Source organism: Vicugna pacos, chromosome 7 (genome assembly GCF_048564905.1).
Source record: "Vicugna pacos chromosome 7, VicPac4, whole genome shotgun sequence".
In the NCBI taxonomy this organism is placed as follows: domain Eukaryota; kingdom Metazoa; phylum Chordata; class Mammalia; order Artiodactyla; family Camelidae; genus Vicugna; species Vicugna pacos.
This window is the reverse complement of record NC_132993.1, coordinates 23,756,556-23,772,555: the sequence shown is the minus strand read 5'-3', so window position 1 is coordinate 23,772,555 and position 16,000 is coordinate 23,756,556. Positions and strand designations below refer to the sequence as shown.

The 16,000-nt window shown below is 36.6% G+C and overlaps 1 long non-coding RNA gene and 1 pseudogene across 1 annotated transcript in view; one reads left to right on the top strand and one right to left on the bottom strand.

Annotated features, from left to right (window-relative positions):
* Positions 1-3,148, bottom strand: part of LOC102534073 (developmentally-regulated GTP-binding protein 1 pseudogene) — a 37,928-nt pseudogene extending 34,780 nt beyond the window's left edge.
* A 127-nt stretch (positions 3,149-3,275) lies between these two features.
* The window catches only part of LOC140697352 (uncharacterized), a 113,594-nt gene continuing 100,869 nt past the window's right edge, over positions 3,276-16,000 (top strand). Inside the window, exon 1 of the long non-coding RNA XR_012074310.1 lies at positions 3,276-3,408. This is a non-coding gene — a long non-coding RNA (uncharacterized lncRNA). The remainder of the gene's footprint in view (positions 3,409-16,000) is intronic.

The window sequence follows — 16,000 nt, the reverse complement described above, 5'->3', positions numbered from 1 at the left end:
AAAACTTTAAAAATAATTATCCCTTAGTGTTCTGTAGACATAATCAGTGGAACTTATATTTGGTAATATATATTATTCAACTTTACAAATATAGAGGCTATTTATAGCCCCTTTAGGCAATGATTATAAATATACTAAATAGCAGTGAAGGGGATACTGATTCATAAACTGAAATGATTAATTTGTAGCTTGAGAATTTGACAAAAGATGCTGCTTACTCCTTCACTTTAGCTTTGATGTCATATTCATGTACAGTTTTATATTCTCTGAAACAGTCTGTTGGTTCCAATTTTATACAAATAATATTAAATTAGTTTTGGTGCTCTAAAAGCCTTGATAGTGACCATTACCTAATTTTCTTCTGCTCTTACAATTTACTTTTTTCTTTACCTACACTGTAATATTTGCATTTTTGATTTTATAACTTGGTTGGTTAGATCAGTACTCCCCAATTTCTTTCACATCACAGCATACCTAGAAAATTATGTATGTATGCAATATATAAAGGCAACAGATAAGGCTGCTTGCTTTAGAAGACCACAAACCAGGTGCTCTAGCCTACCAGACCCTTATCAGACTACTCTAAAGCTGGGGTGGGGGGGATTGCTGTCATCTCACACTCCCACAGTCCATTCATAGTAGTTGGAATGCTCTAAGTTAGGAGTGGAACTTAAAGATGTCATGATTATGGGATGGACACCTGCGTTGTTCAGTATTGTGGTAGTATTTGATATATCAGGTAGCAAAAATGCCAGTTGAATCAAGGAACAGCAGCTAGCGGTCAAGTAAAAATTTTGCAACATAGTAAGCATAACTCCAGGCAACCTACAATTCTTATAGAGAACATGACTGAGAGCATATGTTTCATTGATGTAGACTCAGGAGTCTTTGGTAGGATAGTATAAACACCCAATCCTTTTATTTCATAAATGAGAACGCTTGAGATTAAAGAAAGTATATCTTGACTAGAAAGTAAATGACTTGAATATAGGTTAAATGACTAGACCGAAAGCTTTATGAAGTTGGGGACATTTTGTCAATTGCTAAAGCCCATTGCTTGGTAGAGTTCATAGCACATGGGAGAAGTTTCCTAAAATTTTGTTGAGTGAATGAATAAATAAATAAATTGGCCAGCATCACACAGATAATGGCAGAGCCAAATTAAGAATTACAGTCTTCCCTCTCCCAGTTCAATGATTTGATCCACTGAGTATAAGACTGTATATCACACTGTTATCAATGTTCTATAAATAATTCATCATGTGGCACAAGGCACAAAAGGTCATGGACACATTCTAGAATTGAATATTTTAAGGATTTGCTTTTTCTTCTGTTTTGTAGCAATTCCTATTGATCATATTCATAAACTGAACAGGAAATATTCGGGTTGCCATAAAGCTTGTATTTATCTTACCATAGTTCTATAAACACAGGTATTTAAAAAAAAACAAAGTTAGTCTTAATTGAAATTTCATAAAATTTTTTTCTTTGGTAGTTATAATATTTTGTCATTTTCTTCAATAATAGAATATATTCAGGTTTGTATTTCCTATTCATTATATGAGGAAAGATAAAAGTTTAAGTAAGTAATTACTGATGCGTCCTATATGCAAGCATTAAAATCAGAGAGAGCACTGTCATGGAAAGGTTACGTCACTCAAGAATTATTAAATATTCATTAGCCTCACCTCAGGTAAAGGTGTCCTTGCTTACATACTTGCAGATTTGCATGCTCATGCCCTGAGCAAGATTTCAGAAATGTTTATGATCCTATGACCACCTTAATTATAAATTCCCAAATAGATATTAGTTAAATCTTACTCAATGTGGTCATTTTTTTTCCTACCTGGTTCTTTATGCAGCTCAATACACAAGGTGACATGAAGATAAGATAAATAAAGTTGCAGTTTGGGTGCCTCCATTTCCCTCCTCTGAATCCTGATCCAAATCTGGAAGAGATTCTGGGTAGGATGCTTGGTCCTGGGGAAAGCTGCTGTGGTCAGCCTGATGGATGGGGAAAGGGGAAGTTTTCTGTGTCTGAAAGACACCCTCATTCTCCAACATGTGGCCTTTAACGATTTTTTGAGGATTGTGTTACACAGAGAAACCCCAGACCAGAGCATATTTAAAATCTTTAATAAGATTTTCGTGAATCTCCATGCAGAAATCTCCACCATGGTCCTGGGGTAATGCGGCACCACTACCATGTGTAATCTGTGAAATGGCTTTTGGGTTTGGTGTAAATCCTCATTTGTTTCAGATACTCCCAGATCTTTCCCAATAAATCATCAAACTTCCAGCAGCGATGGGCAGAGATGGGTACAGTTAGGCACCTTATAGATGATATACAATTCTTCAGTGGAGAGCTGGTCAATCTTATTTAACTAACTATAAACTCAGTTTCCTTGCATCACTTCAATGAAGTCATTCGCTGTAGCATCGGGACGCAGACTCATATCAGTATTAAGAATTTTGTACTCAGCCAGAAAGCTTCACAGTTTCAATAGCCAGCTCACTCTGATGCTAAGTGGCCTTGAGATTAATGCTTCCTTTATCCTTCTTCTCAAAGCCAATATTAGAGGGTTTGCTGCTGCAGCGAATGCCAGAGCCTTATACTGTCTTTTGTCTCAAAGGTTTCAGGACATCCAGAACAATCAGGATCAAGTTACACATTTGGGCCACTGCAATGACTTCACGGCCTCTACCTTTCCGATCCCTGGCACCCTCAATGATACCAGGGAGATCCAGGAGCTGGATCTTGGCACCTTTGTATCTGATGACACCAGGCACAGCAGTCAGAGTAGTGAATTCAGGCTGCCACCTCGGAATATACCCCTACCAAGTTACTGAGCTGTACTGACTTCCCCATAGATAGAAAACCCACAAACTCAATTCAAGCATCACCAGTCTTGGCCACATCAAAATTCTTGCTCACCGACACCACCAACAACAGGAGTAATGGGTTCTCTGCGAAGGTTGGCACAGCGAGGCGTAAGCAGCACTAAGTGGTGCGCTGCGGTTGTGGTTTTTCAGCCGGAGCCATCTCGGCTTCGATCTGCAAGGTCCTGGCTAAAGTGCTGCTCGTGGCGTTGAGTCCTGGGCAGCGAACTGACCTGCACACTAACCGCGTCCGTCATACACCCGCCATCCGATCTGCGGCGGCCGTCAGGGCTACTGCACTACGCAGGCGCGGTACTTCCTACTTCTCGCGACAGTTCAGTGTGAGACTCGCCGACCACCGCGATAGTACAGCACAGGGCAGTCTCCTCCTACTCGGTCAGCACCCTTCCCGCCCCACCTGCCCCCACCCCTGAAGCTTTTAGGGGATGATTTTCTGTCGTTTCCTTTTTGAGGTGTAGGCTGCATCATTCAGAATGGACCTCTGTTCTGGCCCCTACATGCGCACAGGTATGTAGTGTCAAAAACCAAATTCTGCACCTGAGTAAAACAAAGAAGGAAAGTAAGTGAATTTACCTGCAAGGCAGCTCAAGGCCGGGGAATCCGAGTCCCCTGATGCTTACAGGCTAAAGAGGTAGAATATTTTTTGTTTGTTTTTTAAATGGAGGTACTAGGAACTGAATCCAGGAACTAGCGCATGCTAAGCGTGGGCTCTGCCACTGAGCTATGACCAGTCCCTTCAACTAGTGAGGTTTTATGAGGTAAATGTGGAAGTTATTTGTGTTTTTCAGCTGATTGGTTGTCTGCTGGTCTTCTTCCTTATTTGGGTCAGGGTAGCTGAGTCGGAAACAGGAAGGCCAAAGATGGTGTGAACCGGCTTGGCGTTTTGAGATTGGCAGGCGTCCTCTGTTGGTGTCTGAGAAGAGCCGTAAATTACCGCAGCTGAGGTTAGGAAAAGATAAGTTTCGTTTTTCGTTAATGCGCCTGCATTAGCCAACCTCATTTTGTCCCCCACAGAAGTGCTCCATTTTTGTTGTGTTCTACAGTGTACATTTATGTGTACACATTTCCGCACAAGGTCAAAGGTCTAGTGGGTTGGGGAAGTCAAGCTCTTTTCCAAGACGAAATTAGAAATAGACCGATTCCAAAGGATAGATGGCTTCTGAGACTGAGGCCCCACTCTGGTGGGAAGACACATCTGTTCAAATGCCGGATTGCTGCGGACAGTACTGGCAGCCTGAAGGACTGAGCTCTGAGAGGAGCCTGGGTGAATGAAAAGCTTACATACCAGCCACCCCTCCTCCTGCCTTGCACTGGTGGCCGGTCCCGCCCAACCCTTTAGGCGGGCATTTGGCCTGTTTGTGGGGAGGGAGCCTGAAGATCCGAAGTGCCCCCATGGAACCTTTCCTTGGCCCTTACCTTATGCCAGTGCTGTTCATGTCAGAGTCCATGACTCTTCGTCTTTCATAATAATTTGTAGTGATCAAATGTTTCAGGGAGGAATAATATATTGAATTATTGATTATAATAAAATTCAGCATAGAAGGTTTCATAAACTGTGGGTCAAAGAACCAGTAGCAACTTGGCAGATTGATGTGAATTATACTGTTGTCCCTTTCACCATATATCCATCTAGGCTGTAGTGTTAACATAGCAGATGCTAAAGTGGAGATTTAGCAATTGCCACATGCTCTGATTTTTGAGATACTATGGAAAAAAGAAAAGTTACTGGATTTAGTGTAAGGAAAAACTGTAACAATTTGATTTTTTTTAAAGGTTTGTTCTGAAAATTGTGAGTCATTAGGTTTGTAGTTAATACTAGAAAAGGGCCTGGATTTTGTTGAAAGAGATGACTATTCACATACAGAATAAGGTGCATTGATTAGGAGTATAGTATGTCGTGACTTGGAATAAACTATGCCCTCAAAACTCCATATTCAGCGTTTGGCAGGCTTTGGCTGCTACAGCAGAAACCATGTGTTATATTTTTAGCTAATCACTTAACAGTTTTTTAGGACATACTCCGGGGCAAATTAGAGTCGTGCAGACAAGATGATTGTCTTGTAAGTAAATTTTTAGCTAGTTGTACCAATGTGGCAGGAGATTCGTACATAGAAGTTGCACAAATAATGGCATATTTCTGTGATATTTATTAATGACTTAAGACTCAGAGGCATACTTGTAAAACTTATCAACATTCATCTAGCAGTACAAAATTAATAGCTAATATAAACTAAAATAGCTTCAGAATTCAGAAATATCTTTAGAGTTCAAATCATGGTATTAATGCACTAGGAAAGTATTTATATGAAATGTCCAAAAGAGGTAAATTCATAGAGATGGAAAGTAGGTTAGTGATTACCAGGGCCTGGAGGAAGTGGGAAATGGGGTGTAACTACTAACGAATGATTTTTGTGGGGTGACAAAATGTTTTGGGATTAGATAATGGTAATGGTTGCATAATTTTGTGACTATACTAAAACACACTAAATTGTAAACTTTAAAAGGGTGAATTTTATGGTAAGTGAATTATATCTCGATAAAAACTTCTAAAAGGCTTTTATGTTTAATAAACTGGGAATAGGAGAAAAACTTATGAAAAACAGAAAGAAATTGAACACAGTAAAGAATTTTTATCTTGTACATGTAACCAGGTGAAACTCTAGTTCTATTCTCATTAACTCATGCAATAAAAAAAAATAAAAACAGAAATTTACTACCTCCATTGTTATTAAGCATTGCTTTAGATTTTCTAACCAGGATATATGTTTTAAGTATTCTAACATGATATATATCATATTTAAATGCTGGGGGAGAAAAAGCCATATTCTATTCAATGCACATGATTTGATTGTCTATATAGAACACACAAAGGATTTAAAATGAAAGCAATTAGATCTGAAAGAATTCAAAAAGGTGGCTGGAAAAAGAGGGTTGTTTAACAAAATCAACAGCTTTCCTATATGCTATCAATGAGCAATATAACAAGTTGAAATAGAAAACTCATTCACAGTAACAGTTTAAATAATATAACTCAAGAGTTAAATTCACGAGTTATGTGCAAAGATGAAGACGCGTTATATGGATCTCAGATACGGGTAATTGTGGGAAATTGAATGAAAACAATTTTGTGTACGCACATATGTGCATTTTTCCAGGTAGAGAATCTAAAGATTCCGTCAGATTCTCAAATGGCTTTAAGAAACTAGGAAGTTTACATATCATTGTCCATAAAGCAGCAGCATCTAGAACAGTATAATAAGAATACACTGATAAATAGAATAGCTTGATAGACAAATAAGTTGGAACAGACAGATAAATGCAATTATAAGAAAATAAAAAGTTAGGAACTAGAATATTTATATATTTGGTGTATCATAAATAATAAATAAATAAATAATAGGAGAAAGGTAGTTTTCAAGAAGAGACACTTATTTAGGAAAAACAAAATGTAGTTTTCTACTTCTTTCCATACACCAAAATTTCAGACTTATGAAGGATTTTATAGGAAAGTTAAATCTTAAAAAAAAAGTATCAGAAGAAAATACAGGTGAATTTTTATGTGTGAGTCTTGAAGAAGACCTCAAATAAACCATTGTTAAGAAGTCAATATTCTTTTGAATGCAGGAAAATATAAGAAATTTGCATAGAGTATAATGGGCAAATAACAAATTGGGAAAAGCATTGCAATATATTTGATAAGGTTTAATGTTGTTAATACGTAAAACTCTCCAAAAAATCTTCAAAGAGACAGATCAAAGAAAAGTGATCAAAAGCCAAGAAATAAGCAAGTTCTTAGAAGAAATACAAATAATCAGTATACACATAAGATGTTCAAATGTACTAGTAATCAAAGAAACTCAAATTTAAATAACAATAAAATAGGACTGGCTAATATTAAGAAGTCTGATAATACCCAGTGTTTAAGCTAGAGTTGAGAAATGGGCTTTTCCATTGATACACTGATGATTGAGGTCTAAATTGCTGAATGGCAATTTGCCATTATCTACAAAAGCCTTAAAAATGTGCTTAAGCTTTATAATTACTGTTCTCAAAATATCCTAGGGAACTAATTGTGTAAATACTCACAAATGTATATTTGAGAATTGTTTTGCAGCATTTTTTTTATAATAGTGGAAAATTTAAACAGTGTTAAGTAGGTTAAATGAATTACACCTGTGGCCATAGTGATTTCCACAGATAGCCATAACAATATTTCCAGTCCCATATGCTCTTCCTTAACCTTGTCACTCTCTCATTTACAGTTTGAGTCTATTTTCCGTCCACCTAAACCTAGGCAGCACTTTGTGGCTCCCTCACTGAATGACATAAGATGAAAGTGAAATGGGATGAGTTTTAAAGGCAATATGACTTTCCACCTGGCTCTCTCTCCTTTGGGAATTTTCTCCCTTAAAACCTAGTTTGTTGTGTTTCCGTGTTGTGAGGACGCCCAGACCACGTGGTAAGGTCACCTGTAGGTGTTCTAGCAGAAAGCCCCAGTTAAGATCTCTGACAGCCAGCATCTGCCAGTCATGTAAGTGAATGAGATTTCAGGTGGTTCTAGCCTCCAGCCTTTGAGCCACTACGGCTGATTCTAACTAGAGCAGACAAGTTGTTGAGCTCTAACAAGCTGCAGATTTGTGAGCAAAATAAATATCGTTGTTTTAAGTAACTACATTTTGAAATGGTTTGTTATATAGCCATAGTACCTGGAACACTGTTACATCTGAAAATGGAATATTGTGAAGCCATTTCAAAGGAAAATATAGGTGAATAACTATCTGTCTTATAGTTTTTGGACATTCACAAAGTATAACTTAGAAAAAGGATAGATCATAAGAGAATATATAATTACATTTTGTGCGTCTACACAAAAATTCACATATCCAACAGCCGGCATACGTATACATAGAAAAGGTGGTTTGGAAAGTTATTAACCAAAATGTAAATGGCAGTTGTCTTCAAATGTTTGGAATAAAGGGATGATTTGTACTTAATTTATGTTCTTACTCATCTTGCTTGTCTTGCTGCATTTTCTAATTTTTCTACAAGTGGCCATTGATTATTTGTTAAATAAGGATGAAAGAAATTTGGACTTAAATTAATAATCAACTGGTGGAGTACAAAATATGGAGGAACCTGGCTCAGTAGCTGTTCATGAGAAAAAGACAGGTGTTTTAGTTGATTACAAGTTCAAAATCAGCCAACAGTATATTTGTAACTGCCAAAATGTTAACGCAAACTTAGGTAGCAATTACAGAATTCTAGAGTTCAGAGGACCAGAGGCAATAGTCCTATATGAGACACTGAATAGATTACACGTTGGGGTACCACAGCTTTGAGAAAAACAGCAACTGGATTTTTTCCAGAAAAGACTGACCCACATGGTGGTAAGGTCTGAAGCAGCGTTATGTGAAGGCAGAAAACCCTGTTGTGTTAGGGAAGAGAAAACATAATAGGTATAGGTATGGAGAAGTAGAGTTAGACTTCATCTGGATAATTTCAGAGAGCAATAATTAAACAATAAATGAAACCCTCAAAGAGAAAGATTTGGCTTGATTAAAGGCAATACTTGCAATTAAATGAAGCTGTTCAAAAACTGGAAGGAAAGCCAGAGTGTAAGAAGAGTCCTTGGTCTTTGATGTTGAGGTTCCCGGTGTCAGGATGTTTACGGAACTCTGCTCTTCATGGGAGGTCTGACTGGGTATCATTTAGAGGCCTGCCCCTGTCCAGATCTATAAGAGTGTCTGTGATAGGATGAGAGTCCCAACAATATACTATCTGGACAGTACTCTGTAGTCACTCTTTAGCATACATTTTCCTAACAGCCTGATTTTCTAAATTCCCGGTCTTTGCTAATTAGCACAGCTGAACTAAGTTTGGCAGTGGTTTTTTTTCTCAGAATTAAAGGCTCCTGTTTCTGATGATGATGTGTGTCTTAATTAAGTCTCCTTATTAAAACTCCCTAGCTTTGATTGTTAGTGTCTGCCTCCACATAGCACAAAATAGACATTTGGCCATTTCTTATGTAATGTGATTAATATAACAGCTCATCTTAGTCATTCAGCTCCACAAAGCAAATGTTTAGTTTTTTTTTTGTCTAGATGGGCTGTGTAGATCTGCTTCTTATGTACTTCTTTAAAGTGGGATTCCTGACCACCTGAATACTCTGCTTAGCTACAGATGTAAGATTTTATCAAGTTGTTTGAAGGATAAAGATACATTTCCTTCTTTTTCTACAGCAGTTATGAGGAACTAATTTAAACTGAATATTTGAAAAGAAAGATAATGTCCTCTTACAAGTTTTGTGAAGACCCATGTGATTTTCCTGTCACCTCTGGCCCTGCCTACTTGCTCTCAGATTTAGCAGTACTGATGAATTTCAGGAAGTCTGTATTTAGGACAAAACTTCACCCTACCTTATTTTGCTAAAACATAGGCACAGGTCTCTACAGACTTGATATTTGGGTCCAGTGTTCCTCCACCTTCCTTCAAACCTGTCCTTTGACCTTAAAGCACTTGCTGTGCAAATTTAAAAAGATATTCTCATTTAGAAGATAAATAATAACAGAAGCAAGAAAGTAGAGATGTATGAATATATGATATATTTGAAAGTCTTTACTAATCATTTGAAAGCCTTTTCAGCAAAAATTCACAGGGCAAACTATGTTCAAATGATCTGCAGTGACTACTACCAGTAGAGACATAAATTACTTTCAAACAAAATTATTCCTAGGAATAATCTTTATATGGCTAACATTTATTTTACTTTAACTTCAGTTGTGAAAATTCCTAACCTACTTGGAAAATTGATGAAGTGTCTTTTTTCTTATAGGAAGATCCATTTAATGGTATGTGGGAGAGGAGGACTTTCAATGATTCCTCTTTGCCCCCTTAAGTGGGATCCATTCCATTGTACTTATCAATTAATTGCCACCAGTGACTTTTGTTCACTTGTTGGGCAGCCCCTGAATGCTATTAGTTTTTATTTATAAAGCAAAAAAATAAGTTTTCACTTCACTGACAGATATGAATATGATATAGAAACAAAGCAAACAGTACTCCCCCTAAATAAGAAAAAAAAAACCCTCACATTTTAGCTTGATAATGTTCTCTTAAGTGTAAAGAACTAGAAGATGAACATAGTAAAAGAATGTAATGCTCTTCATTGTCCCCTGGGAGTAGTTACATATTTACTTGAATTGTGGAATGGGAGAATGTCAAGTTTGGAAGTCAAATTTATAGTTACTACTAAGTGTATGTTTAGAAATCATGACCATGTTTTCATTTTTCTTGCCACCTTCTCTGCCACATCTCACTCTGTGGCAGGTTGTAGTATGGTTGAATTTATAGGTTTTAGAATATGATGACCTTGGTCCTGTCCAAGCTCTTTCACCAGCTGTGTGGCTTGGACAAGTTACTTAACATTCTTACGTTCTGGATTCTTTATCTTTAAAGTAGGGCTAATACTCCTACCTCATGATTTTGTGGAAATGAAACAGACTAATGCAAGTACAGTGCTTAGTGAGAGGCGTTGTGGAGGCTGTAGTCTGGGACTCAATGAGTATAGCCATTATTGCTGTTAATGCTTTAACGATGCTTGGTGCACACAAAGGGGAGAAGTAGCAAACCTTGCTCTTTGCACTGATTCTGCCATCTGTTAGTTTCTGTGTGACTGAACAGAATTTTCTTTTCTGTGTGTTCTGTGGTTGCTATTGTTCATTTTTATACATTTCACTATTCTTTTCAGGAGAATAATGTGTCAGTCTTGAAGATTCACTGCATAAAGGTGGCATCTGCCAGCAATATCACTAAGAAACTTCTAATTTACAGAAACCAGTTGTCTGAAGTTTGAGAAATATCACACTCAAGAAGGGTTTCTTTATTTAGTGACATAAAATTTTATTTTTCTTGTAAAAGTATTTCAAAGAAATTGAAAGAATGATTCCTCTCTTAGAAAATAATTTATGCAGTATGAATTCTTTAGTTCCAAGAAAACACAAATGTCATTTTGAGCAAGATTAAATGAGAATCTAGATTCTACTACAAACTTGTTGATAGCATTGGTGGTTCCCAAACCTGGGAACTCAGTGAGATACTCCGGGCAGCTTTGAAAATAAAGACTTCTGTAAAACTCAGTCAGTTGGAAGTTGACTTGGTGCAGGAGGTGAGGATCTGGTTACAAAGTGCACTAGTGCAGATCTCGTACCCTGGATAGGAGGGGATGAGTATACCAGAAGAGGACTAAACCTAAGAACATGTCGGGTTATGAGACCCACACTTCCTTCCTATTCCTCTGAGTTTTACCTTGACTCCTTTGAATTTCCTTAGAAAGAAAATTTGGCAAAGCTATAGACAATTAATGGTCTAGTTGTGGTCATTAATTTTGCTACTGCCATCAACATGTTCCCCAAAGGGTAAGAATTCTTGGGCTGTGAGAGTATTTTGCCTCAGAGGCAGCTTGAGTGATGGAGGCATAGGACTGGGAATGGGCAGGTATCTTCTATGTTTGACCAGTATACTCAGTGAATATATCTGATTTAAGCATCTGTTTTAATGATGCCTACTTCATTCTGAGACTATGGATTGTTTAGGGAAGGTTTAAGGAATTATTCTAACACAGAGCATCCATCTTACACAGCTCCCAGACTGTCCACTAAAGAGCTAACAAATGTGCAAATGGCCACAGTACTTTGCAGTAACTCTCACCAAAAGGTGGAGTCTGGTTCCCCACCCCTTAAATCCAGGGCTAGCCCTGTGACCTTCTTTGATATACTGTAGTAGAAATGATGAGGTACAAGTCACATGAGTTATGAGCCTAAGCTTCAAGAGGTCTTGTAGCTTCAACTTTTGTTGCTTGTGGAACCCTGTTGTCACCATGTGGGTGAGCCAGCCTGGGGGGTAATTAGAGACCGGTGGCACATTTGCTCCCATACCCGTGGCTGAAGACAGCCAGCGATGTGACTCTAGAGTGATCTAGAGTCCATCTTAGATCTTTTGGCCACCAATTGGCCTTCTTCATTCTGCCTGAGTCCAAAGGGATTAAATGAAAAAGGCCCATGCCACAGAATGCTCATGAATACAGAATCATGAGCTAAATAAATGTTGCTTAAACCCAGTGGGATTTTGTAGCAAAAGCCAAGTGATATACCTGAAACAGTCCTAGTTTAGATTCATCGCCATAGTGTAATTATTAGTAATGCCCCCTTTCATTCTCGAAACTATCCTTGTTCAAGTATAAATTATGCAGTCAATTTAAGTTAATAGTACCACTGTCTGTTCATTTGCCAAGCAAATTTTACGTTTAAAATTATAAATTAAAATTAGATAAAAAAATAAATAATAAAAAAAAATTAGGTAGACTTATTTTCTGGTTTAAACCCCTTAAATGCATTCCTATGTCATTTAGAATAAAAGTTAAACTTTCATGATCTACAAAGTCTTAAATAATCTGGCCCCATTCCCTTCTCTGTAGACTTCACTCATGGCATTCTTCCTTTGGTTCCACAGTCAGAACACTGGCCTCCTTTCTGTCCCACAAACAGGTGAAGCTTTTTCTTAAAACCTTGGACTTTGTTTTCCATCTGCTTCTAATGTCCCTTTTCCTGCTCTACACCGGCAGCTTCTTCTGATCTTTCAGTGCTCAGCTCAATGCCACAACCTCTGAGAAGCCTTCTCTGACCCTTGTTAAAAGAGGCCTCACCTCAGTGTTAATCACAGGTCACCCTTCATGTCCATCATATAATTTATCACAAAATGTAACTTTTGTAAAAATAAATTAGTTCACTTGATACCGTCAGCCTCTCCCACTAACAAGTGAGTTCCTTGAGAGAATTAAATCCCAAGGTCTTAGCAGAATGCCTGGCAGAGAGGAACTAAATAAATATTTGGTGAATAAATGCTGTATGTTCAGCTCTAAACTTAGAATTGACAGTCTTGGATTTGAGTTTTTCCTCTTGTTTCTAGGTTGTTTTATTTTGAATAAGTCACTTACCCTTGTGACACTTGTTTCATCATTTTGAACATATATAAAATAATGAATGTAAGTTTAGGATTGATTGGAATGTGCTGTTGTCAACCATTATTGCTAGTCTTTCTCCAAATGCTTTTTATATCAAATACATATTTTTTATATCAAATACATATTTATTTAAAATATATTTTTAAAATGTATTTTAATAGATTAAGTGCTTTCCTTAAGATGCAAGGTCCTTGCTTGCCTGTACTTATCTCAAACGTGAAAAAAAGCACTGCCAATCCCTTTCCATTCTATCATGTTGTCCTGTGAATTATTATTTCTTTGGTGAGTTTGATTGAGCTGAAGGCAAAATAACCGTAGTGGCTCATCCTACTATCAGTCTTGTCTTCTGTCATGTATTTCTTGTCTTTCAGATTACAGCTTTTCTTTTTTTCTAAGCTCATTTTGAAACAGACAAATAGACTAGTTCTCCTTACAGGCTTTTTTCCTGACAAATGAAGCAATATCTTAGACTGATATCTCATCATGCCACTCAGCATAGCTTTGAAAATGATGTGATTTGCTACTGATTGGATGTTGAATGATTATAAGACTGGAATTATGGGGATCAAAAAGCCAGTTCTGTTTTCAAAGAAATACTTCTGCATCTTAGTACATGTTGATAATGCAGTTATTCTGTTAATAAAGTGACTAATGCACAGATATAATATATAACATATATTTCATGATGGCCTTTTAAAATGAGCTAATATGTAAAACAAATCAAATAAAGGGAAACAAACTACATTTTGTAATATATTTTCCCCCAAAGGTATATTTGTAGCATCTATAAAATAGATTTTTTTATGTTTATAAATTACCCTGAACACTCTCTGTTAAACAAGACAGATCATGAGCAAGACTGTGATATCTGACAGCTGGGGCCTTGGCTTTCCTTCCTTCATTTGACATCCCTTCCAAGTGGAGCATACATAACTCACACTCAGGATAGGTAGTATTTTTTCGTTTTATTTTTACACTGAAAGTATAACATATGCACACGGTAAACCTTTCAGACAGTACAAAGGTGTTTATGGTAAAACATCAATCCTCCTCTCACTGCAGATCCTTATTCCTCCAGTCCCCCCTGGAAGTAACCTCTGCTAAGTTTCTTGTACATGTCTGTCCTATACATTTGCATACATATTTTACATATATGTAGATGATATATATCTTAAGCATCAAGCATCTTAACCTTTGTTATTGCAGATGCTTTATCTATATAATTAACCCACCTTCATAGAGTTAACTTGGAATCAATTGATTATTATGCGTGAAGTCCCTGGAATAGTATCTGGTACTAGGAAAACATGCTGTGTTAGCTGTGATTGTGTTCACTTTTTTGCCCAAGATCTTGCATCACTGAGTGGCATAATTACGTTTTAATAGAGGAATTTAAATTTTGAATCCAAATGATTTCAACTTAAAAAAAAAGTTCTGTAGTACAGACTATAAAAGGTTCCACACATAGACATATTCTTTCTACATTCAAAAGAAGATTAAAAATTCCTTTAAACATGAACTAAGACTAGATGGCTTATTTACTGTGGAGCACAATTGGCCTTTCCTTAGATGCCTTGTTCAAATGGTAAATGCTAGAAGGAAATGAAGCAATACAGTTAAGGGCTTTATATATTTCTTTGCATTACTCATTTGCTCATTTATTCATTTAAAATATATTTATTTTACACTTACTCTATTTCAGACTCAAACCTAGGTAGATTATAGGCAAACAGAATAATCACAGTTGCTATTATCATGGAGTTTATAGGATGGTGGGGAAGAATTTTATTAGTGAAATAATTACATATATGATACTGAAACAAAAGGTGAAATGCAATCTGTGTCTGCATAACTTAGTCTAGTGAAGGGTGTGATGAGGAGGACCTCTCAGTGGAAATTTGAAGGAAAAAGATTTTGATCTAAGAATTTTATTTCCAGCCAGTTTGTCATTCAATTCCAAAGGCAACTGAGAGCTATTTTCTGTTATTGAAAGGCTTATAAAATACACTACCCATATATTCTAAAACACATTGTTGGATGATGTATGCCAGTAGAATCTTTCTCATTCCCACTGTTTTTTGACAAAATTCTTATTCTTCCTGTCCATTCAGAAATTTACAAAGTCAATTGGAATGCTTACACAAGTTTTTGTTTACTTTATTTCATTTCTTACTTTATAGAGTTTATGTTTATTTATGCTACTGTACTTTTCATTTTAGTGTATATTATTAATAATCATTAATAGTAATGTAATTAGTAATAATAATCAGATATTTGTCCTGAGTCAGAACTTCACTTTGTGAGTTTTTGTGTATGCTCTGTTTGAGCTTGTCTGTCATTTCTGTGCATGAATTTACAGTGTTCTCATTGTGTGTCAGGCTTTGCACTAAGCTCTGGGGATGTAAAAATGAATGGTAAAGGCAGGTCTTCTGCTTTCATAAAGCTTATAAGATTAGGAAAGGACAAAAAATAAGTGAATTCAACACAATGTATGCTAAGTATGTACAGTGAGAGAAGAAATATAGGGTACTGTGGAAACATATTAAGAACATTAAACATTTAGATTCTTCCGAAGTCCTTTATTTTGGGGAGACTCAAAGATTCTCTCGTAAGTTTCTAATGTTTGGAAGAGTCATGAAAAGATTCCTAGGGTAAGGAATGTCTAAACTGTGATTCAATTAGAACGAAGAGCGTTCTAATTCTAAGCTGAAGTAACTATGATAATGTATAGAGGCAAGAGAGTGCAAAAGAACATACTATTGGTGAATGACCAAGTTTTGTTGCTGTTTCCATTTTATGAGTCCATCAATAGGGATATCTGTGAAACTCTTCATTTTAGAAGCACAATTTTGATTTTAAATAGCATTTATTAGCCCCTTGTAGACCTGTCTTCACAAGCAGGAAAAAGTGAGAAATTCTTTTTAAAAAAAATCCTCTCTGTGAGACACCTTATGTTAAATAGTTTATATTTAGAATTAGCAGATTTCAGGTGAGATAGTATATTTTGGCTGATAATTCCAATCAGGATTCCTTCTTTGGAAAATCCTTGTTGTTTAATATCCTTGCTCTTATTCTTAGTAA